The sequence below is a fragment of the Cupressus sempervirens genome, chromosome 5 (assembly GCF_028749045.1).
Source record: "Cupressus sempervirens isolate cs-2001-9-10 chromosome 5, ASM2874904v1, whole genome shotgun sequence".
NCBI classification, from domain to species: domain Eukaryota; kingdom Viridiplantae; phylum Streptophyta; class Pinopsida; order Cupressales; family Cupressaceae; genus Cupressus; species Cupressus sempervirens.
The window spans coordinates 619729303-619756682 of record NC_143122.1 but is presented as its reverse complement, the minus strand read 5'-3'; the positions used below and the strand labels follow the sequence as shown (position 1 = coordinate 619756682).

General features: G+C 33.2%; 1 pseudogene; it reads left to right on the top strand.

Moving 5' to 3' along the window:
* LOC149557421 (inorganic pyrophosphatase TTM1-like) overlaps positions 1–27380 on the top strand; it is a 117801-nt pseudogene that overhangs the window by 67020 nt on the left and 23401 nt on the right.

Sequence of the window (27380 nt, the reverse complement as noted above, 5' to 3'; positions counted from 1 at the left end):
ATACACAAATCTACCATTTCCCTCCCTTCTTAGGCACTATAACTAGAGGTAAGACCCATCTACTATCAGATATAGGGTATATAAAACCAACATCAAGAAACTTTTGCAATTCAGTTTTAACTATTTCTTTGAGTGCTAGATTATTCCTCCTCTAGGGTTGATAGAGTGGTAGGCACCCTTAATTAATATACATTTTATGAGTGCATAATGTAGGACTTAACCCTTTCATATCCCCATAATCCCATGCAAAAGCCTTTTCATGTTTTTGATGAAGCTTTGTTAACTATTTCATCTGTTTGGGAAGTAGTTTGTGATTGACATTGATATTATGAACTTTTGACAACTCAAAAATAGTTGTGAGATCAACCATAGTAGCTTTAGAGATTGGACTTGTATCTAGTTCACATGGTAAAAGCTGATGGATAATATATGGTTCCTCAGGAAAAAAACAATTCTCATTAAATTCCTCATATATAGCTAATTCCAACACAAAACTATCAGATACATCTTTTTCTACCACACATATATTATTAAAAATACTCTGAATTACTAAATCTTCTTCCTGCAGCTTTAGAAAAGACTATCTATGTAACATCATAGGCTATTCTATAGAGTTTAACTCTTCTTCTCCAACCCCTAAATTTGGCCATACAAATGTAATTAAATCTGGTTGTGGTTGTGCTAGAGGATACAAATCAAATTTATTTGTTGTCCATCCATCTGATATGGTCATACTTCCTGACATACAAATTATATTTGCATCAGCTATAGCTAACCATGGTCATTATAAAATAATAGGGTAACCAGATAAATTCACTTTTGGGGATAGAATGGCGCCTAAAAAATGTTTCACCTCACAATAGTGTGTGATAATCATGTCTAAAGCCTTACTTGGGAATATTATATTTAATCTAAGGATTATTCTCCCCACTGTGAAGTGCATTTAATTTGTCAACCTAGGGATGTATACTTGAAATGGTTGGCATAGTATGTGCACTAGGTTTCTTAAAGAGTCATTATGCTAATGCTACAGGAAAGTAAAATGCAAGGAAAGAACCTACATTAGTGTTGTAGGAAATTAACACACTTAACTCTTCACTGAAATGAATTTTTGAAATGTAATTAAATGCTAACTTATATTCCAACACAAACCATTCACTATAACTATTCTTGCAAATGTTGAAGGAACACTCACAAAGTATGATGCTATAGGAAGAAACTTAAAATTTCTACTTGAAATACTAGAAATGTTGGAAGTAAATCTACACTACTCTAGTCTAATCCACCTTCCAAGTGGGCCTCCTTGGTCGATTTCTTCTAATCTACTAAAACACAAAATGTAAACCAAGAATTATTTCATTATATTCCAAAATTCCTTACATAAGAACAATACATAAAACTATAAAATAGTTCACTATGAGAGTCAACAGTTGCTTTTCATAAACTTTCTTCCAACCCCTTTTTAAAAACTATCGATCCAATCCCTATAATTAGAGGATTGACACTAATTCTAAAATAGGAAAGAAAACAAATTGACTACAAATCTGCTAGAGAAAAAGAAGGAAATATAACAGTTCATGGTATAAATAATAAAGTCTGGATAACCAATTCAACACAATAGTAAACATAGAGGGAATATAGAAACTTTTCATCCCCCTATTCCTAGAATAATAGCTCCTCCTTTTTAGCAGCCCTAACTCATGATACCGTTATGGTTCTTCCAACATGATTAGACTTTAATGTTCCTCTTTGAATATTTTTGACCATCTCTAGCTTCTTCCCTATTAGGTTAGTTATGATGTAGAAATACTTGCAAACAAGCATAATAAAATTAAATCCAAATATTAGAACACACATTTTGATGGTTGTATGAAATACTGCATTATATGTATAATATTGGCAAAATATGACATACTATCTACCCATAGGTTAATGGTTCTATCTGGTCTTAATCATAAGTTCAACTAAACATAAGTTCACAAACGTCTTGGTAGTGTTAAAACACAGTAATTTAATATTATCATAAAATAGAGGCAATAATTAGCCTCATCAGAAAGCATAATTGTAAATGCTAAACCCTACTCTGAAATTCTATATCCTGATTATATATTTTAAAATGCAATACAAAACCCTAAACCCTAAACTTTAATCCTAAATACTAATCCCTAATGTTAATACTTTTTTAGAAACCCTAATATTAAATGTTATAATCCAACCATAAATCTTAACCACAAACATAATAGTAGTTCTATGATGTAAACACATATCCTAATCTAAACTTGAAATTTATATAACCCTATATTATAATCCTAATGATAAAGAATAATTATAAATATTAAACTAGAATCCTAAATAGTAATAATGATCATTTGTCAAAACATCTCACATGTATCATGGAGGGGGTAATTAGGACCATTCAATAAACTTTCAATCTCAGCCTTCCATTTTCCTTTTGATTTCTTAATACAATTGACGAGAAATATCAGGTACTTAATATTTTACTAGTGAACTTTTTAAAAAGTGATTGTGGTCCCCTTACCTGAGACATGCAAAAAACCAATTGCTTTTTCACAGGGTTTGAGGGGTTTGCATGCAAAAACCAAAATTTGTGGCTCAAACTTTCAAAAAGGGGTCCAATCATTTGGTTTGGTTTCCTGTGATTGCTAACACTATGGGGATAAATAGTAGGAGAAAGTATAAATAGAAAAGGAAGGTGACAAATGATGAAATAGAAGAATATAAGGAAAACGATATGGAAAACAATTGTAGAAAGAGACAAGCTATATTAAATTTCAATGAGGTCAAGCCCATACCAATAGTTTCTAGTGAAGATGATGTTGAATTTGATAACATGAATCAACTTCATGTTGTGAATGACAATGTATTAATTGAAGAGGAAAATGTAGAGATTGAGAGGGAAAATATAACAATTGAGAATGATTGTGATAATGTTGCAAATGAACCTTACATGTCTCCTCATTATAATCAAAATGAGTTTCTATGTAACAAAGAGAGACAAAAATATGACCCTAAACTTGGTAGAATGTCAAAATGGTTATTAGAGATTGACAAGGACATTTTGAACACATTGGAAGGGAAGAGATCACATAGAACAATTCAGTTGTAGGCTTCAATACTAGATGAGAAATCATTTGGCAACAAAAGAATGCAAAAATTAAGACCTATGCTATCAAAAATGAAAACTTGTGTGAAGAATAAAATTGAGAGAAATGCCCTTATTGCGAAGAATCTTTTTAGTGCTCTCAATAGAATAGGAAAAAGAGTAGGGAAAAGGACAAGACAACTGCTCGTAGGGTTATTACAACTTCCTTGGTAAGTCATCATTTGAGAAAAGAGAGAGAGAGTCTTGACGATCCTCTTCAAAGTGATACATGATATTATTGTGGGAGACTTCCACATTTTGATAAGAAACTAATAGAGGGTGTGAAGGAAAAAATTGCACAATTTTGTCACTCTAGCTCAAGAGTGCTACCAAATGCGACGGATGTTTTGAAGTTGAGAATTGGAAATAAAGATTGTACCCCACATCCAAAACAATATTTGGAGGTAAGTCAAACAATGTTGTTCAAATAGTTTTGTGAGACTAAATCAACATTACATATATCACAAAGGGCTTTTGAATCAATGAAGTTGTTCTATTGTGTGCCTCTTAAGATTCGAAATACATGTTGTAAACATCACGTGGATTTTTCTATGCACCATGAAGTATCACACTCTATCTATTCCACTTTGCATACTAATGAAATATTGGAAATTTTTGGTGCCACTCGGCTTCCAACATCATAAAGATCATTACTAGATCAATTCTTATATCCTAGACATGATGGTTTCTTACTTTATAGAAATGATTGATTAAATGAGAAGTGCTTACAATGTGGCAGTTTAACAATTTTTTTGACATGCATGTTTACATGAGGGTTGCGAAAATGATATTGGAAAGACATTGGTTTCAAAGAACATTTATGAAACAATAAAATATACATTGAATAATTGAAGTGAAGGCTCTTGATGTGAGTTTTTTTATTATTTCAGATTTCAAGGAAAATATTTTTTACAAGTATGCAGGCACATTAGATCAACAATTTAGAATGTGTAAGGATGCATTCCCCATTGAAACTAATATTTCAGTTGTTGACTTTGTAGAGAACTAAACATTAAAACCCTAAGATAAGACACAATTTGAATATTACAGCTCCATCAAAATTATTATTCTTGTCCATATAACATATAGGCATGCTCATTATAGTACATAAGATAACTGGAAGACAATCCAAGAGAACCACTTTTATATGAGTGATGATAGATCTCACTCTCACAAGTTTGTCCAACATTGTTTCAAGAATTATTTTGAGTTCTTACAAGAACATGATATTGATATGGATAGAGATCTCATTTAGTTAGATAATTGCATAGGTCAATTCAATAATGCTCACATGTTTGATTGGTTGAGTAGAATTCATGTAAAGATCAATGCACCTCATATTTGGATCTTTTTGAGTTTGTACATGGGAAAAGGGAGCATGATGGAGAGGGGACATGTGTGAAGAAAGCTCTAGTGAAGGAGCAAATGAATATTTCAGCAACAGAACTTCTTGATGATCATACCATTGTTGATTAGTGTACTTCTACATTATCACATGGAGAACTCTTGATTTAGTAGTGCGTAGGTTCTTTTGATTTTTTGAGGAGGGATCCTTAGGTTAGGATTGTGCTATAGTTAGAGATTCTTCAAAGATGCATTCATTTCGCATCTCTGATTGTAGTACATGGATTATTTGGACATGCAAACTAGCTTGCTTTTTTCCTAGTTATTTTACTATGATTGGGATCAATTTGAGTTGAGTGAGTGGCTGAATACATGCACTCCACATTATCTTACTCCATTATCTCTCATTCCCTTTATTAAAAAATGATGACATGGATAGTTTTATTGACCATAACCATCTATCAGACCTTCTTCAGCTAGGTCAAGTCTTTGTGTTGGTTGCACCACAAAGGAATGATAAGAAATGCAATTATTGGTTAGCATATTGTGTAAGTGGTAAATTTTTTTGTGCACAACTAATTATAGATGATAATGGATTTATATATCCTACTGGTTCAATTGTTGTTGCTAGAACATTGTGGAAAATATACATGCTTAGAGAGAGTGAAATTTCTACATTCAAAGACTATGAGAAGCATGGAATAATTCTTATATATTCACATCTTATTATAAAAGAATACGTGAAGTTGTTGAATCATCAAGGAAGACCAATGGTAAAAGAACTTTTTACTATTCGTAATGTTGGTCATAGAGCCCTATTGGAGACCCTCAAATAGAGAGATGACTCTTTAGCAATACTTCACAAGGTAATACCAAAGGTTTCATATGTTCATTATATGCTTTAAATTTAGTTTCATATGTTAATCACATACCAATATTTTTACTTAATATTAAATGCACACAATACTAAAATTTTATATGATAATGAATTATAGTTGTCTTCAACAATAATAGAAATAATTTTAAGGAGCAGAATGACATTAATTCTATGATAGTTTAGTCTCTATGATTTTTGGTTTTTGTGTACACATAATAATGTTCTATCAATGATATACACAAGGCTTTAGTATGCACAATGATGCACATTGCATACCTTTTGTTCCATATAAATAGCTTTGTACTGAAAAGATATATTATTATTTATATCATTCAATTGTAATTATGATAAAACACTTGAAATACTATCCAAACATAAACTAGTTGAGTTATTATATCTTTTCATAAGGTTCACTAATTTGAGTTTTCATATTAAATAGATTAATGGTAAATTTAGTTGTAATTGTTGCGACCATAGAGAACCTAAGATGCTCTAAGTGCATTTGGAGATTGATCTTCTGAGGGTCATAACTCAAAGCTTGTGAGGGCTATCAGTGAAATGTTGAATGCTACAGGACAATGATGTCAAGATCTACAATAAATTCTCTCAGTTTTGATAGATTACATTCTATTTGGATTTGGAACAACGATCTTTCTCGATGCCAAAACTTGCAGTGTGCCTTAGTCCATTGGTGCATCACTATGTCACTTTGAAACCATTGATCAAATCATTAGCTACATTATCTTTGGATGGAGGGGTGAACCCTAGCGACACCCTTTTTTGACCACAAAGAGCCTACACCATTCATAGACAATTTGTATCAAAGTGTCTCTAAGATGCTCTAAGTACATCTTGAGATCAATCTTCTGAGGGTCGTAACTTAGAGCTCATGGGGGATATTAGTGAAATATCAAATGCTACAAGATTATGATATAAAGGTCTACAATAACCTCTCTTAGTTTATAGAGATCACATTAGGTTTGGATTTGGCACAGTGATCTCATTCAATACCAAAACTTGTAATATTCCTTAGTTCATTGGTGCATTACTGCATAACTTTGAAATTGCTGATCATGGCATAAAATTGTCACCTCTGTTAGCTTCAGATAGATGGGTGAGCCTTATTGACACCCTTTTTTTGACTACAAACATCCTATAATGTTCATAGCTTCCCCATACTAAAGTGTCTCTAAGATGCTCTAAGTGCATTTGGAGATTAATCTTCTGAGGGTCATAACTTAGAGCTCGTGGGGGCTATTGATGAAAAATTAAATGCTAGAGGGTATTGATTTCAAGATCTATAATATCTTATTTGAGTTTGGAGAGATCACATTCTATTTGGATTTGGCACAGTGATCTCTCTTGATGCCAAAACTTGTAGTTTGCCTCCATTCGCTGGTGCATCATGATGCAACTTTGAAACTGTTGATCATGGCATTGAATCATCATCTCCATTAGCTCTATGTCCGTAGGTGAACCCTAGTAAAATCCTTATTCCAACCACATAGAGACTACAATATTTGCAACCACACCATACCAAAGTATTTCTAAGATGTTCTAAGTGTATTTTGGATATTAATATTCTAAGGGTCATAACTAAGAGCTCATGGGTGATATTAGTGAAATGTCAAATTCTATAGGATGGTGATGATGAGGTATAAAATAACCTATCTCATTTTATAGAGATCACATTTCATTTGAATTTGGCACAATAATCTCACTCGATGCCAAAACTTGCAGTGTGCCTTAGTTCACTAGTGCATCACTGTGTAACTTTGAAACCATTGATTGTGGCATCAAATCATCATCTTTGTTAGCTTTTGATGGGTGGGTGAATCCTATAATACCTATTTTCCAACCATGGATATCCTAAAATTTTTGTGGCCACCTCATACTGAAGTGTCTTTAAGATGCTCTAAGTGCATTTGGAGTTTGATCTTTTGAGGGTCGTAACTCAAAGTTTGTAGGGGATATCGATGAAACCTCAAATGCTACCTAGGGCAATGATGTAAAGGTATAAAATAACCTATCTAAGTTTGAAAAGATGACATTCCATTTGAATTTGGCACAACAATCTTGCCTAATGCCAAAGCTTGTAGTGTGCCTTAGTTCATTGGTTCATCACTGTGTAACTTTTTGAGCTATTGATCATGGCATCAAATCGTTGGCTCTATGAGCTATATATGAGTAGATGAACTCTAGTGACACCCTTGTGATGACCATGAAGAGACTACATTTTTCATGGCCACCCCGTATCAAAGTGTCTCTAAGATGCTCTACGTACATTTTGGAGATCGATCTTTCGAGGGTCATAACTCGAAGCTCATGGGAGATCGGTGAAACATTGAATACTATAGGGAGGTGATGTTAAGGTATAAAATAACACATCTTGGTTTGAAGAGATCACATTCTATTTGGATTTGGCACAACGATCTCTCCTAATGCCAAAATGTGTAGTGTGCCTCTATTCATTGGTGTGTCACTGTATAACTTTGAAACCATTGATCATGGAAAAAAATTGCTAGCTCTATTAGTTTTGGATGGATGGGTGAACCCTATTCACACACTTGTTTCAAGTACAAAGATCCTACAACAATCACGACCACCCCATACTGAAGTGTCTCTAAGATGCTCTAAGTTTGTTTGGAGATAAATCTTTTGAGGGTCATAACTCAAATCTCATGGGGGTTATCGGTGAAATGTCAAATTCTATAGGGAAATGATGTCATGGTCTACAATAACCTATATCATTTTTGATAGATCACATTCCATTTGGATTTGGCACAACAATCTCACCCAATGCCAAAACTTGCAGTGTGCCTCAATTCATTGGTGCATCAATGTGTAACTTGGAAACTGTTGATCTTGGCATCGAATATTTAGTGCCATTAGCTATGGATGGGTAGGAGAACACTATAGAAAGCCCTATTTTTACCATAGAGCACCTGTAATATTTTCTACCACTATATATTGAAGCGTCTCATAAGACCAAACATGGGCTTCTAAGACAAAATTGGGCATGGCTTTGGCTAATTGTAGACATCTTAAGGGACTACAGACATCATTTTAATTAATCATATATAATAGAATTTAAAATTAAACATTGCATCAAAATTTGATAATAAAGGTTGATAAAACATTCTTCACAAATTGGTGCATTTGAATCGAATATAACAAACATGATCAAAATGAATGATATTCCATATACATGAACAATACACATGATCCACAATGAATTGAACAATACTACACTAAATTAATATGTATATCCTTGTGCACATAAATGACAAAAATATATATCAAAATACTTAAATCCTTAGACAAAATATGAAAATATATATCAAAGTTCATGTATCCATAGACAAATTATGGAAATATATATCAAAATAAATAGATTTATATACAAAATGTGGTTGATCATGCCATTGAAACTTTTATAGTATAAATTTTTCCGTATACAATGTGACATATTCCATATCAAAATGTCTCATGATGCATCATATGGAAACTATAATATTCTATCCTACTGGTGGATCATCAAAATGCAGCCTCTTTGCTGAACTAGGTGGATCAAATGCCTCCTAAATAAACAAAAAAAGAAAACCCAAAGTTAGACTACTAAATTTATATGATTCTAAATTAATAAAATGCATAATTATCCTTTTTTTAATGAAGATTTATAGTTTTAAAATTTTATCATAAATTTCTCTCTCGTCAACCTCCTGCAGTGGTTAGGAGTCCTCTCATATGTCATCGACAATGCTTGAACCTCATTAATTGTTTCTTGTATATGTTCAAGTATCATTGTAATATGGATCTAAAAATTAAAATATAAAATTATAATTCATAAAATACTAATTTTATAACATATAAGATTCAATAATTCAAACTAAAACTTACCTCTTTCAACTCCTCCTCTGGATATAATGGCTGCATGAGCAAAGATACAAAAATCTGATGTCCAACCTCCTACACATAACATGTTTCAAATGAGATAAAAAAGCCTCATTGTTAATATCATGGAAATAATTTTTGATTTTTTTAATGAAAATAAGGAAAATAACAAATAAATGATACTTATACATACAATGGGGCTCTCACTGCCAATGGAAATGCTAGAGGGCCTGTGACACCAAATCTAGTTGGACTCATCACTAGTAGCCATGTCCTATACAATAAAGAATGTACTTGAACTTTATTAGAATTTTTTTTTTACAAGAATTCATTGATATTTAATCACTTTAAAAGAGCCTAATTACCTTTCCCTTATCAATGGGTTCTACCTCACCCCCTGTACTTTTCCCTACACTGACAGGTGATACCTATAAGAGAAAAAATAGATTAGAAATCATATATGTTCCAATATCAAATAGAGAAACAATGAGAACACAACATAATGTACCATAGATATCTCAAGGACAAATTAAATAGCTAAGAGCGTGGCATCATTAACCTATCTAAACTCCTCCTCAGCCATAAACTAAACATGAATGAAGATCGCATACATGTATAAGTTAGTGTGTGTTAAAATTATTCTATTCGAAAGATTAAATTTAAATAAAATTTATACCATAAAAAAATAATGTATAAACATACTGAAAAATAAGGATCTCGTGGCTTTACATGCCCCTCCTCTCTCGCATTAGGGTGTGTAGTCTCTATAAACATGTTTGTTCTATCATCCTCCTCGAATATAAACTGATACTTAGAATGATCACTAATGGGAATTAGACAAATATTCTTGCATGTTTTGTAAGCATGGGGTAGACAAACATTTGATGAGCTTGCCGATGATGAACTCGTGCCAACATCATTAACATGGGGAGGAAATAGTGAAATAGTCTAGGATATCAATAGGCTACTCAATCTATGGATGCCTCTAATAGTTTGAGAGGTAGCCTATACAATGATATTAGCATGTTGTACATGAGGAGTGGGGTAGACATCAATAGTGAGGCAAACATGACAACTTTATTCCACTGGGAAAAGGGTCTATCCTAAGGAGCTCCTCCTCCTACACTCATGCGGGGCCTCATTGTTAGTTTGTGGTGACTGATTAGGAAAGTACTATACATACTTCATAAATTCTTTGGGGTTGACATATGGATTCCATATGGCTGACATGTTGTAACCCTAAAGTGGCATACCATTACTTGTATAAAAGGGCTTAGGGTTAGGTATTTTCATTAAAAATTGTGATGCAAAATTAGTTCTTGTGGTGGTATTGAGTTGTAAGGGGTTACAGATTGTAATCAGGTTGTAATCACTAGATTGTAATAATATCAGACTTGTTGGTTGGTGGACGTAGCCTAAAGATTGGATGAACCATGTTAAATCTTGGTGCTTTGTGTTTTATTCTATGTGATCTATTATTTTTTGTTATTGGTTATATTTGCATGTAATTGTTATTTCTGTTCGTGGTTTAACCCAAAAAAGTTGTATCAAAGTGAGGTTGTTCTTTTAGTTATCTTCTATAAGAAACTCTCACGGTTGAGTGGGAGTCTCATGGTTGAGTGGGAGTCTCATGGTCAAGTGGGAGCAATGGCAGATGAGGGTAAGTTGAGGGTTGATAAGTTTAATGGGTAGAACTTTTAGTTATGGAAGATGCAAATGGAAGACTATCTTTATCAAAAGGATTTATGGAAGTCATTGGAAGGAAAAACCAAGAATCAAGGATCTATGTCAAATGAAGAATGGGATCTTTTAGATAGAAAGGAACTTGGAAGCATTCGATTATGCCTAGCGCCATCAGTGACATTTAATATTATAAAAGCAAAGACAACAGAAGACTTGATGAAAACCCTAGTGACATTGTATGAAATGCCCTTCGCGTCAAACAAGGTATTTCTCATAAAGCATTTATTTAATATGAAAATGGCAGAAGGTGGATTTGTTGCAGATCATTTAAATGAGTTTAATACTATTACTAGTTAGTTATCTTCTATGGGTATCAATTTTGATGAAGAAATTAGGGCTCTCTTGATTTTGTATTCTTTGCTTGAAAGCTGGAGTGGCTTGGTAATGGTTGTGAGTAATTTTGTTCTTGGATCTAGTACCCTAAAATATGATGATGTGATTGGTGCTATTTTAAGCGAGGAAACTTGTAGGAAATCCTCAGGAGGATCTATACCAGGAACTGCTTTGAACACACAAAGTTGAGGCAGAATGACTGAGAGAGAAAATAATTCTAGAAATCATGGGAAATCAAGAGGAAAGTCAAAGGGGAGGAGGTCTCAATTGAGAGGATTGAATGACTGCTGGTACTGTGGAAAACCAGGGCATAAAAAGAAAGATTGTTGGAGTCGAAAGAAAAATGAAGGAGATAAACTACATGGAGACAATGAGGTGAATGTGGTAAGTAATAAATCTGAAGAGGATGCTTTTCTTCTATCTTTAGAAAGTGTTGATGATTCATTGGTTTTAGTTATGGTGCTTCATTTCATGCTACACCTCATAGAGGTTATTTTATTGATTATGTCCAAGGGGATTTTGGGCTTGTAGGATAATGAATCCTGTCAGGTTGTTGGAAAGGGAAAAGTTAAGATTAAGTTTCAGAATGAGAATCATTGGCTACTACATGAGCTTAGACATGTTCCAAGGCTAAGTAGGAATTTAATTTTAGTAGGGCAACTCGCTAATGAGGGTTGTGTAGTTAATTTTAATGATAAAAATTGGAAGGTTTCAAAAGGCTCCCTTGTAGTAGCCAAAGGTGTGAAAGTAGGCACCTTATATCTTTGTACAAGTCATATTTTCCTTCTACTTTAATCCTTTTAGAGAAAAATGAATGTTCAAGAATAATTGTTGCGGTTGAGTAGGGAGAACAAATAGCTACTATAAATTATGATACAGTGTTGCACAATTGACTTGGGAACATGAGTGAGAAAGGTATGAAAGTACTTCATTCAAAGAATGTTTTACCAGGTTTGAAATGTGTTAATATGGATTTCTATGAAAGTTGTGTGTATGGAAAACAAAAGAGAGTGAGTTTTGTGAAGACTGGGAAGAAAAAAAAAAGGAGAAATTATAGCTTGTGCATATCAATGTATGGGGATCGGCTCAGGTATCCTCCCTTGGAGGCTCTCATTATTATGCTACATTTATTGATGATGCAAAAAGAAAGGTATGAGTTTATTTCCTTAGACATAAATTTGATGTATTTCAAACTTTTGAGAAATGGAAATGCTTGGTTGAAAATGAGATTGGTAAGAAATTAAAATGTCTTAGATTTGATAATGGTGGTGAGTATTGCAGTCATGAATTTGAAGATTATTGCTCCACTAATGGTATTTGTAGACAAAAAATCATTCCAAGGACTCTACAGGAAAATGGAGTGGCTATACGCATGAATAGGACTATAATGGAGCGCACAAGCAACATGAGGTTACATGCTAGGTTGCCCTTACACATGTGGGTGGAGGCTATCAATACTTCTATATATTTGATTAGTAGAGGTCCCTCTACTCCTTTGGGTTGTGGCATTCTAGATGAAGCATGGACTGGTAAGAAGGTGAGTTATTCTTTTCTCAAAACCTTTGGTTATGAAGCATTTGCTCACATAGATTTTGAAAACAGAACCAAGCTAGAAGCTAAGTCAAAGAAATGTGTATTTTTTGGATATGGCATTAATGAATTTTGTTATAGGCTTTGGGATTTTGAAAATCAAAAAATTGTAAGAAGTAGAGATGTCATATTTAATAAGAAAGTGTTGTACAAAGATCTATTGTAGCAACATGAGAAGAAAGAAGATGATTATGTAGTGCTGGATGATACTCCACAAGATGATATTCCAGTCATTTCTCATGATGTGCAACAACTGCAACAACAAATACCACACACATTAGTGCATGTTAGATGGTCAACAAGGCAAATTAGACCTCGAGAAAGATTTTCTCCCTCTTTGTATTCTATTTTATTAACAGATGCTGGTGAACCTGAATGTTATGATGAAGCTATGCAGGTGGATACTAAGATTTAGTGGGAGTCTACAATGAAAGACAAAACGAACTCTTTGCTGAAGAATAAGACATTGGATTTATCCAAGTTTCCTGCAAGTAAAAGAGCTTTACAAAATAAGTGGGTTTACATGTTGAAAGAAGAGGAAGGAGGTAAGAAAAGATTTAAAGCCAAGTTAGTTGTAAAGGGATTTGCACAGAAAAAGGGCATTGATTTTGATGAGATATTTTCTTCTGTTGTTAAGATGACTTCTATCCATACTATTTTAAGTCTTGTGGCTACTGAAGATTTGCATTTAGAGTAGCTTGATGTTAAAACAACCTTCCTTCGTGGTGATTTGGATGAAGAGATATATATGACTCAACCATGGGGATTTGAGGTCAAAGGTAAGAAGAACTTAGTGTGCAAATTAAAAAAAAGTTTATATGGCTTAAAGCAAGCACCTCGGAAATGGTATCTAAAATTTGAAAATTTTATGCATGAGCATGGATACAATAGGTGTCATTCAGATTATTGTGTTTATTTTAAGAGGTTGGATAATGACAGCTACATTATTTTATGTTTATATGTTGATGATATGCTTGTAGCTAGGTCTAACATGGATCATATTAAGAGGCTGAAATTCTAGTTAGCACATACATTTTCTATGAAGGATTTGGGGGTAACAAAACAAGTCCTTGGTATGAATATTTGTAGAGATAGGAAGAACATAACATTGATGCTATCTCAAGCTACACTACTGCATTTGACCTCATTTTTCTACCCAAATTTTTGGCCATGAACTAAAAAAGTTTAGGTTGGTTGGAATGTAGAAGGCAATTTTTTTTTAAAAAACCTCTAAGCCCTGTGTTGGTCGAAATTTTGACCAACACATGTTGGTACAAATGTGTTGGTCAAAATTTTGACCAACACGGGGTTTAGATATTAAAAATAAAAACATTTCTCGCGTGCGATATCATTTCCTGTTTGTTACCGTCTCTACTTCCTCTGCCACTTTTCCACTCCATCTGAGAGACTGTAAATTATCTAAATTGCTGCCTCTTGTTAGTAGTTTTCCAATTATTATTTTGAGGCATTCTCTACATAACCTCCTTATCTATGAGTCCACTGTACAAACGCCCTCTGCAGCTTGGTGAGATCTCTGCTTGGATTCAGTGCAACCCTCTTACAGGAAAAATAACAACAGAATTGAAGGATCGTATAGAGCTTCAAAATGATGAAATGGAAGAGAACCAATAATCACAAAGTCTTCTCATTGCACATTATTCATAAAAGAAGAACTAAGCAATGTAGGATGAAGCATTTCAATCATTTCATCTTCTACAATCATTTCAATCCCCTGTTAAAAGTTGGTGAGATAATGGATAACCTTGAACTTTACTTAGGGTATAAGTTATACTGCCTTCTAAAGATTTAAAATATCAAATTTGAGAATGATGTGTTTATTTCTTCTTTTCTTGTTGATTATAACAATACTAAAATGCTAATTATTTTTCCATTCAAGAGAAACTATAACTTAATAAATGGACTAACTATTTTCAACTTCAACAAGCTCTCATAACTTAGAATATCATCATAGAAATGCCTACTAGACTCATTACTATTGAGGACACACCCTTTTTATAGTAGCAAAATTCATAGGAGCTAGCATAGAAATCTCAAGAAATTGGAATAGTACGCTTAGTATGGTTGAACCTGCATGCCTTGTAAATTCTAATTGCTGCTAGTGGTTTCTCTTCAACATTAGCTTCCAAGCATGGCCCCTTGTTGTGGACTTGTCATCATTTAAATAGTTGGTGATAACATGGACATGAAGGTTTTGGCTTGAAATATGTGCCCCACTTATGAGATACCTCCCAAACTTAAATAGCAACCTTAATTAGTGAATCCTCAAGATTACCAAGCAGTAAGCATGAGTGCTTTGTAACTTACTGCAACCATGGAAGTCAAGGAAATGCTTTGCCATTTCTTGATTAGTATAACCTCCTTGTAGATACTTACCTTCTTTTTGAAAATTTGATAATCTTTAAAGGGAAATAATAGTAGGATGGGCCATAGCTGGAGGAGAGTAAGGAGAAATCCCAGGGGGCTTGATTATGGTAGAGCTCATGGGATCTTCATTATAGAAATATCTTCAGAAGATTATTGAGCTTTAGGGTTTGTAGGTCTATTGGATTGGGGATGGGAAGAAGGATTGGTCTAGGATTTTTATGCTGGTCCAATTCCTCTTTATCATAACAATTTTTGTTATGGTGGCAAGTTTGTAAGAGCAGAGGTTGCCAAACAATTCTTTGAATCATCTTTCAGCACTCACTGCATCTGGTTGATGCTCACAAGGGTGACCCACTGGAATTTCCTAGGATAGGATGCTTACCCATGAAGTGATCCAACTCATAAAGATTAGTTGAAACTATGCAGTTGAATCCCAATAAATCATCACATAATTTAGCACATTGTGAAAACAACACCTATATATTTGTGAAATTGGTTGAGAATATGAAGATGATCTTCTAGCATTTGAGTTTCCCATCTTTCAAATGACATCCTGAATAGATTCTTGCAAGAATTAGGAGTTTGCTCAGTAAAAACCATAGAAATTTGATGGGTGTAAGCCTTTATAAGACCCTGCCACATGGCTAAAGCTTTAGTACTATTATTTGTCTCTAAATTGAGGCCTTAGTGGAATAAGCTAGCTACTTTTTTCTTAGCATTCTGGCATATGACTCTGTAGATCCAAGATTGTCACTAGATGGCTTGCCAGTGTTTCACTTTGCTAAGAATGATCTCTAGGAAACAACAAAGCATAATTTAGGTTCTATTTTAGCAATTTTTTCCATTGGGGTTAAAATATTGAGATTCTAAATCTGAAGAGAGAATGAATATTTACTTCAAAATCTTATATTAGATTGTTGCTAGCCAAATAGACAAGCTTTAATATATATGCAGAAGTGCTTTCCAAAGGTTAGCAACTGGATAAGGACAAAGGTTGCATGCAATTTAGGGTATCCTACATTGGTCTATAGTTAAAACATTTCATAGAACTAAGAGCAATTGGAAAACTGATATTCTTACCATGGTGACATCTATATCCAAATCTAAATGGAAAATAATGTAGTATTTAATGTTTGTAGTGAGTTTAACTAAAAATACAACATCATGGAAAAATCAGTCTCACGAAGTCCTAGTGCTTCATCTTTGTGAGCATCACCTAGATCCAATGAGTGGTAAATATTCCATTCAATCTTATGAGAGATTGGTTCATGTGAATCACTACTCATGAAACATGGGTCAACGAGTTGGACTCAAACTACACAGTTGAATCTTGATGGCAATATCACAATGGAGAGTAGTTTTTGTTGTCATCATCTTGCTTGTTGACCTGCACACCATCATTTTGGGGCTTATAACATAAATTATCAACTTCTCTCCTAGAGTTGATAGTGTCATATTTAGGGCTCAAGAATTTTTGAAGTTTTTGTCTTTTGTTATTAGTTCCTTAATTTTTTTATTCTAATTTATTGGACATATATGATGGTCAAGCCATTTTCTGGAGATCTTAGTCTTGAATCTCTTTCATAAATCAAATAGTGGAGGACCCTTTCTTTATGAATGCAACTTCTTAACATTACATTACAACTATTTACAACCATTTGGACCATTTAAAGAGAATCTTGTATATGTTTTTAATCCCAATTTTGTTTCTTCCTTAAGGGAGACCAGAATGTGGTAGTCTTGGCTTTTATCTTAAGTCCTTGAGCTATTGTAATTTCCTAAAGAAAGGTCAAGTACATGTTAGGGAATACTGGTGGTTTGCCTAAGGTGCCATGAATTAAGATAGATAATAACGGTAAAGATCATTAAGAATGTGCCATATAGAAATAAAAAAATTTCTTCAAAATTTTAATACTTTTTGTGGACATTGGTTTTAGCGCAATAAAGAAATTGAGACAATTTGATGAAATAAAAAGTGAAAAGATTATTTAGTATTCTCTGAGAGTTATTTGTTCTTCTTTATTTAATTATGTCAATTTTTGAAGATAAGACCTGAAAACTATAGGGGAATTTCTATACTAATCGGATGGTCAGAATCATTCTCTTAATTTGTTGCAAATTCTTTGCTAGAAATCTCTTTGAGTAATGTGCTTTGCAGTTTGAAAAGAGCTAACAAAAACACATCCATAATCATGGGTGATATTATTTGAATTCAACTGTCCAGTTATTTCATTACAGCATGCTTTTGCTTTGCTTTAATGTTATCTAGCTGAAGCTAATAGTCTGTTCTCATTCCCCAAATAGACATGAAAGACACTAAATTTTTTATTTGGAAAATTTTGAATTCTTTCTCTAATTTTTGTTGCTGGGAATTAAGATTCAAATCTCAATATGAATGTTCTAATCAATTCTCAGATAATTTTGGATACAAAACATGCGTAGATACAATACATTCTTATCTTTTTGCACATCCAAATTTAATGAGAAAAAGTTGACTAGCTATATTGTTATATTTTTCCTCCTATGTACTTTTGGATTCCATTGACCTTTCTCTAAATACTATCAATTCTTCATGCACAAGCCTATTTTATTGGTGGGTAAAGATGGATGTTTGCATCTTTTACTGAGAAAAAAAAATTTAGTCTCAATCATATTGTTAAGATTTCTCCTTGTATTTTTATTGGCAGATCCATCACTAACCAATTATGGTACTCTTCTTCAGAACATAAGGGATTTAAAAGATGGGAAACTTGTAAAAATTCTTGTATATGATTTTAAGCTCAGCTGTCGCACTGGCTATAGGTTTTACTTTTAGTTTGCATTAAAATTATTAATTGTAATTGTCACATGTTGTAATATAATAGTTTTGAATTTTGAATGCTTTGCAAGAAATATTAAATGCTTTCTAGGAATTGCTTGAACTGAAGTTTAGAGTTGGCTAACATTTTATGTGAATTATTTTCTAGGGATGTTGAAGTTCCATCATCTAAGATTGTTATTATTGAGGGTATCCATGCTCTAAATTAACAATTATGATCATTATTGGATCTTTGTGTGTCTATCACTGGAGGTGTTCACTTTGATCTTACAAGTGGGTTCTTAGGGATATTGACCGTTGTGGTCAGGAACCTGTAGAGATCATTTCTCAAATATCAGAAATGGTATGTTGATTTTTCCTTATAAAGTTTGGTGAGGAAGTTCCTTTTGGGAACCAACATACCTATATAGCAAGTTGAGAATAATCTCCTCATTGTTGGCTCATTGTTTAAGGGCCATTACACAAGATGAATTATAGGGACATGATTTTTACATATTTAGTTTGCTTATGCATGTGTCATATGGTTGCTACTTGCCTGTCTTTCGAGTATTTGAGCTTACACATTGTATCTAATCATAAGTTTGCATCTTTTACTATAGGACATGCATGTGCACATAGCTAGCCTATTTTTACTTAAAGGAGACATATATTCTATTGTTATATCTTTTAAGAATCAAAACATCACTATCTCTAGTTTTCCATAGTCAATGACTATAGCATATTGATAACTTTACTATGTCCTGTCATGCTTAAATCTCCTTTGTGTAGTATTGTGGGTAGGTGCACATACCAAATGTAGGACAAACATGCTCAATTCTAATTGGCATTAAAAAACTACCAATAATAATTCTTGGCATATCTTTGACTTAGACCTATTAAAATATTTGAAAAAACAACTGTCATAAATTCTACCTTTGTGATTAATCAAACTTTGCTGTCAAAATGCTTTTGTTTGGTCTCAGACCACACCTGCATTTGTTTTTTCTCCCCATAGATGGTTTAGTGTACACTTTTCCCTTGAAGCTCAATACCAACACACATCTCAGATAATTTGTAATTTTATTTTACTTTCCTCTTTAAAAAACATACTTAATTTTAACAAATATATAATATGATAATTACAGTAGAGCAGAAAATCATTTTAACAAAACCCTATTGAATGAGGAAGTGAGACATGGATGCACAATTTTTGTTGGCCTATTCAATGTATAATAGATCATGAATGTCATACTTTAGTTGAAGATTTCTTCCATGAAACTCCTCATTTATCCAGGATTCAAGTGATGTCTTTTAAGCATGTATTGCTACTAATTGTGGATTCAAAACTTCCTTTCTGAATTTAGATTATTGCTGAAAAATCCATTAGCCTCTGGTCTAAAACCCATTGCTTTGTGTGACTGGAACCAAGATATGGAGTTCACTCCTAAAGTTTATATTACTTCTGAGAATTCCTTTTGTAAGCATGGGTTATTTTCTGCCTTTGTCTTTTGTATATTGTTATTATTGATTGATCATTGGAATAAAGAATCAAGGGAACAATCTTCAAAATTTAATTTGCATTGCTGGCAGGATCTTATGTATTTTAAATGGTGATATGCCCAAGAACAAAGCTGTTTGGTGTCTGTTGTCAAGAACTATAGTTTGGATTGTTATCTATAGATATTTGTCTTTATGTTCTCTAATGAGAGGCATTTACAAATGATATTTTTAAAACGTTTAATTAAATGTGAGAATGGATTTTGTAGGTTTATCCAATGTATAAGGTGCATATTGAACCTCAACAAGAGACTGCACATATTAAAATTATCATTAAATTTAATCCTTTTTCTGGGTTTCAAACCCCAACTTACATTTTGAAGGTATTATAATATAACATCTTATGATCTGACGCAAATAATAATTTAGCTAAGTATCTCAATGGATAATTGTAGTTAGACACTTTAGTTTCCTGATACATGTACCTACTACTTTTTTTGCAGTCTAGTCACATTATTACAGAGGACCAAATTAGGGAAGTTTTGTGCATAGAAGATCTTGGAAAAACTAAAGAAACTTATGACATCTATCTTTTTCCCCTTGGGGAAGATGCAGATAAATGCCAATCTTACCTAAGGATGCGAAGTAGAGAGGGAAAATACAACCTTATGTTTGAGGTAATTATGACTCTATCCCTCACCTCAGTTTATAATAGGATCTGATATATTTTTTGAGTCACAAAATCTGATATGTAAATTTTATGTTTGTAGTTGCAAATATCTTTAAGAAAGACCCATTTCTTTCTTAGTAAAAGTGAAAGACCCATTTCTTTATCCGAGAAGTTGTCTTTGAGATAGTGAAAGTCTTCATTTCAAACTAAAAGTAGTTTCTATGTCATTGGTATTTGGTGCACTTTACTTTTTTGAAATGATAGAATTTCATGGTGATAGTAGGAATGGGTTACAGATCATCCATTTAACATATCTCCAAGGATAACATTTGAAGTTAGTGTCCATCTTCTTGGAGGCTTGATGGCCCTAGGATAGACAAAAAATTCATCATTGAAGCGAACAAGTCATATATTCACAAATGATAGGGTGACAGTGAAAGTTCATAATCTTGAACAATTACAATAGAAGTACATATAGGTATTCAACACATTTCAAGACTTTTTGGGCTATAAAAGGCATTCATTTGGGAGGTACTGTTGTCTTTCTAATGTTTTGAAAATTGTTTATTTGAATTATTGAGAATTCGTCATCAAGTCTAGGGTAAGGATATGTCCTTAGTTGCAGAGGTTGCTTGGAAACTGGGCCTTGATGGGTCATATATTCGTCACTCCTATATTGAGCAAATACAGCTTGAGAGGTTAATAGCTGAAATAATGGTAGGGATTGAGTCACAAAGATTCATATCATATTTTTATACACCAAACAAGTCACCAAGTTTTCATTCAAGTTATATTTTGTACTTATGTATTGTGTGTTTTGATAGGCACTTCCTGATGACCTTAAGTCCAAGTTATTGCAAAATGATTCTAAGGCTACCAGTCCCAGGTCATTTTCCTGGATATCTGATGCAAAGCCTGGGTTAAAGACTCAATATAGTAAAAGGTATTTTGCTGAAATCCTAAAAAGTGTTTTTGGCCATATCATTTTCACTATGTAATAATATGAAGGCCTATATTTGAATTCTTTTTATGTATATATTTTTAATCTATTAAATGGCTTAATTATCATAATTATTTTAGTTAGTACTTTTTTATTTTAGCTGGACATAAGGTTAGTTGAAGCTAAGATACATTGATCCTCCTTTGCTTTTTTAAAACTAGAAATATAAAGACATACTATTAAACTTTGAGGTGTTTCCATTTGCTATATATTTTGGTTGGAAGATACTCTTTGCTTTTAACTATTTTGTTCCATTGTTATAGGATCCACATTTGATTTCCACAGGATACATTGTTATCATTTTCACCACTGTTATTGGCCCGCATGATCTGACATGATTGGTATTTTCAATCTCTTTGTTCATTCTGTCAAACATGAATTTTTGGATTGGGTATCTCTTAGATTTTGATACTCATCTTTCCTATGTTCTTTTTCTGATGCTAGATATTAGAGGTTTTCATTTTTGTACAAAGAAAATAAGTATAGAATAGTACTGTGGTAGCAATTGAGAAGCAATGTTTTAGTCATATCATGGGTTTTCCAGTTTGTTATTTGTTTGCAATATGTGAAGAATGTAACCTATGGATCATGTTTCAAATTATATCAAAACTTCTGGAAGACAGGCTTTATGGAAGATTCATATTATAACAATCTATTAAAGAGTATGTTTATTGAGCTTCTTTGATGGGCTCTAAATGATTGACAGTGAAATTATTATTTTACTTTTTTTGTTCCATCTATAGTTTGAAATATCACTCAATAAAAAATTGCAAGACATACCATGATTTTTCAAGTCAAAAGTTGCCAAAAGTTCACCAAAACCGAGCTAGGTGAGTTAATGTGCAAATTTCTTGGTTGTAAAATTAACTCACTACTTGTAAGATTCTTGATTACTGCAAGTTTCCAAATAATTGATATCTAATTGCTTAACAGTTCCTAATATATTTATGGAAATTATAGTTATTGCATTATTTTTATGATAGCTGGTACTTTTTTGTGAATCTAAAAATTGCTATGAATTCACAGGTATTTTTCACTATAGTTGTGAATTAGAGTGGTATGATTGATACATAAATGCATTTTGAAATTCAGTGCTATCTTTATTTAGGGCTTATAATGAGTCTAATTTCATTTTATCATAACTTATTTTTATGATGCTTTTTAGTGTGTCCAATTTTGTATGATTGGGAAAATTGTAATTCTAATTGATTTTTTGAGTTCAAATCTACTGGTTCAGGTTTATCCACTGAAATTGGGCTTATTTAAAGATTTATACATACTTATTGGTTATTGTTACAAAGTGTTTAAATTGGTTATTGTTTTTACTACTATTAGAATACTAATTGTTTTCCATAACATCCATTGTATCTGTAACTGTAAGGAAAATGGTAATGGTTGAAGTTATCCAACTTAAAAAGATTTGATAGAGGCTTGGGTAGAGAATTTACTCCGAAGAGAAGATATCTTTATTGAGATACTTTTTGACTCGGTTCCCATCCTCCAACATCATCTTTTTTATACATGTGAATTCATTCTGTGACACGTGGCTCAGAAATTATTAATTTATTGTATTTCCTTTGTTTGGAAGTGGCTATAATGTTCCCAACAATATCACCATTAAGAGGAGAACATCAAGTGGCAAGTTTCAAGAGGAATTGGGAAAATAGGGGTAGCTTACGAGATTTTACTGTCAACCACTTGGATAGCTTTTAAATAGTATCTAGACCAAGGCTCAAAATTTATCTTCAAAAGCTTAAAAAGCTATGATGGTGATTTCACATTGGTTGCTGATTTGCCACATGCAATTTATGTTCATGCTTAATGCTATATTTGTATTGACAAGATTTATCTCTGCATCTTGCAAAATCACATGGGGTCTTTAAACTATTTGTAACAACCTGGACAATTTTATATCCTTATTTGTTATGTTGTGGAACACACATCTCCAACCATAATCCTTAATGCTGGAGAAATTCCAACTTCCATTATCAAATTCCCCTGCTTTCTCCCATTTATGTACTATTTTTCTTAACAATCTCCATAATTTTCCATCCTCAGAACTTGTATCTCTTCTATGAGTGGAGCCATCATGAAGTAGCAAATCCATCAAATGAGAAAAGTGATATTGTAAATGTGCGTGTCTTTAAAATCAACACAATATTTGTGATCATTATATGAACTCTGCCCTGAACAAAAGAGAGCAATTACTATATTAGATTGGTGCATACCAACCTCAATTAGGGTGATTTAGTGATATTTTGACTAAAAGTGTTCATCCAGCAAAAGAAGATTTTTCTCTAAGGGACCCTTGAAAGCAATGATTATATTGATAACTGTCATGCTATGCTATATTTTCCTTAATATCAAATGCATAACAATACTTTCCCAAGGTGAAAAACTTGCATAGCTTATCTGCTACAGTTAGGACCAACTGAATACTACGTGGGAAGATAAATTTGTATATTTCAAATCAATATGTCTCCTACAAGTGGGATTCAAATATTGTTTGTTATAGATTTGTAAGTGCTAGCTTGTACAAGTTTATTAGAGATATTGTGGCAGCCCTTTGCCATCTGGCCCTCAACAAGATTTTATTTTGTCTCTTGGGATGACACATAAGTGATCTTTCAAACAATGGTATGAGCTTGTTGGTGTAGGGCACCCTTGTGTCAAGGGGGTCATCTAAATGAAGTTCAATGCTTTATGGTAGGTTTAGGTCATGTTAGTGATTTTTGGTCCACTTGTAAAGGTGTTAGGCCATTTGGTGTTTTATAAACCAATGGATTTTCACCCATAGGACCCTTAGGCTTAGGTTCATGCCAATGGCATCTAGGTCTTTGATTATGCATATCTACATTTTAGGAGTATAGGCTAGGAGTTACTCTCAATTTTGGTCAATAAGAGCACATTTTCTTACATAGTTGCTTCAAAATGTTTTAATGTTGGAAAAAATGTTGTAATGCAACATCTTGACAACTTTACAAAAAGTTGTCAAATGGCAAAACTGAATCTAGTTAGAAAATTCAACTGTTCCTGCGATCCAAAGTAGTTGGATCAAGCAGGAAGTCTTTAAAACAATTGGTGAACCTATCACAAGGTAGAGTTAAATCATTTTGTACGAGTTATTTTGATATCAATAAAATTTTCTCTATTTTCTCTCTAATTTTGTTGTTGCAGACAACCTTTCCATACTTGTATGGATTGGCACAGGTCTAAAATTCATATGAACCAATAGTGCTCTGAGTCTTCTTTCGAATGCAACAAGTTTGAAGGAATTTGGTTCAGTTTGGAGTGAGATCTTGTTGTTTCACTTCGACTAAGTCAGAAACCCTCACCAATCCGGGGTTTCATGCAAATGGGCGTGGATCTATTACAATAAACAACCAAATTTCTTGAAACGCTGGTGTTGTATAGTTTGATGAGTCTATTTAGGGATTTTCGAAGGAGAGACTCGTAGGATCTGGTTTACTATTTTTAAACCCATGCCCTAGGACAAGCAGCCAGGTGAGTTTGGCCTAGGAACAGTTCAAATGGAACTCACAGACCAAATGAATGGATTCAATCAATCAAGGTGGATAGTTCAAGTCATGAGGCAATTGTAAGACATTCCTAACATTAACATTTTGGCTTATGTACCCATTTTGGTAGGGTTTCTTTGCAATCAAGCCTAGATAGGCCTGCTAGGATTGCATGTACATTGAACACTTTCATTATGCTGGAGTAAGTTTAGATGTTAGATGTTGGGGAAGACTATCAAGTGTTTAAAAATACATTGATTCACCATCCTTTGTCTGGTCAAGGATTGGAAGTCTATGCTTTTCAACAAAAACAATAGAATCATAGATTGGAATGACTGTCATACATCATATAGTCTGAAGTTTTTGCTATCTATGAGTTTAGAACCCTGTTAAGACTAAGTTTAGAGAATCCAAAAACATCTCCTTATGTTAGATTAGTGACTTGGAATGTTCCAAAGTTACTAATAGATCAGTGAGGTACAATTTTGTAATGACTGTCACAATCAAGCGGTGGCTGTCTGGTTCAAAGGTGGACAGCAAGAAGTTTGGGGTTGTGTTAGTGATTTCAAAGAATTAGCAAAGGAAAGTCTTAAATAGTGTAAAGCTTGTCAATGGCTTGGAGTATTCAAGGTTTGTGTTGACCTTTGGGAGTACACTTGTGTTATATTTAACACTATGATTGTTGGGATACAATTTGTGTGGACAGAAAGTGAGTTATCTATGAGTCTAGTGTTCTTTGGGTAGAATTGATGTTCATACAGATTTGTCAAGGGTAAGGCACATAGAAACCTTCAAGGGGCCCTTGAAAATTGAAGTGGGGCGTGTTGGGAATTGTACCAAGAAGAAACAAAGTTTCTTTGTTGCAGTGCCATTAAGAGATTGTAAGACCATTGATTTCTTGTAGATTCCTTGAAGGATAGAAGGACTACAAATTGAGACAAGTACCATTGATTTATGACAAGTATAAAGACTATAAAGAAGTACAAGAGGCATTGAAGTTGCTTCCATTGCCACTCTGCATCACTTTTATACTCTAATGCTGCAATACTTACACTACCAAAGAAAACTCTCATCACTAGGCATTTGCTTAATTATTGTTTATAATGCCAAGTGGTGAAGCTGCATCAATTTAAATAGAGCTATTATAACTTCTTTGGTAGTGAACTAGAACTCCTATGTCCGACCATTATGTATGAATAATGAACATTAAATGGAAAATATTACTGGAAAATTTTGAAAAATGTTTGGCATTATACCCCTGATAATGCATAAGAAGTTTTGAATTTGTTTCAAAATTAGTTAAAAAATTAAAGAAATAAAAACAATACTATAAGAAATTCTCTCAATTCCCTTATTTGATTTCAATGCTCTCTCTATGTTAGTTTCAAAGATCAAATTTGATGCTAGTTTCTTATAGAATTGCCTTTTTATAATACAAAATAATGTAAATCTATCCATACAAATGCAAGTAAAGGAAGGTTGAGGTTTTGGGTTAATAGAGATATTGTGCACATCACAGTTGACATGGATATGGTGCTCCAGTTATTAAATGATCCAATCTCTAAATTGGGCAGGAGGATAAGAGCTCTCAACTCCCTAAATTGATTTCAAGTTTCAACGCTACCTTTATGACTGATTTGGTCCTAGATTTGTGTTAGATTTTACTTCCCTTGCTAGAAGTAATATTTAGGTGCAATCTGTCTCTTACAACTCCCTATTTTGTTTCCATTATACTCGATTGGTTTAGGTTCCTAAAGGAAGGGTTTAGTTTGTGGCATAATAGGAGATGGCACACAAGAATAGTGATGGATTTGGGGTGTTCCCAGCTATAAGATGATACAACTAACTCTAATTTGGACAAGAGAATAAGAACTCTTCAACTCCCTGATTGATTTCAACGTTGCCTCTATGATTGATTTTGTATATCTAATTTGGTCCAAGATATTTAATAGATTTTTATTAGCATTCTAGAAGTAATGTTTAGCTGCAATCGTTGTCTCTTATAACTCTTATTTTGTTTCCTTTGTACTTGATTTGTTTAGATTCCTAAAGGAGGGTTCAATTTGTGGCATAGTAGGAGATAGTATGCCACATTGGTCATGGATATGTTGTTTCCACCTATAAAGACAATACAACTAATTGTAGGAGGATAAGAAATTCTTAACTCAATTATATGATTTCAAAACTCTCTTTATGATTGATTTTAAAGAATTGTTTGGATCCTATAATTTTGTCTCTACAGTGGTCATGGATTTGGTGTTTCCACCTAAAAGATAGTGCAACTAATTGTGGCAAGATGATAAGAAATTCTCAACTCAAAAGGAGGGTTTAGTTTGTGGCATAGTAGGTGATAGCATGCCACAATAGTCATGGATCTGTTGTTTCTAGCTATAAAGATAATACAACCAATTGTGGTAGGAGGATAAGAAATTCTTAACTCAATTATATGATTTCAGAACTATCTTTGATTGATTTTAAAGAATTTATTAGATCCTATAATTTTGTTTGAATTGTGCTATTCATACAGTTTTTATACTCCTTCTAGAAGCACTCATGTACAATAACCATA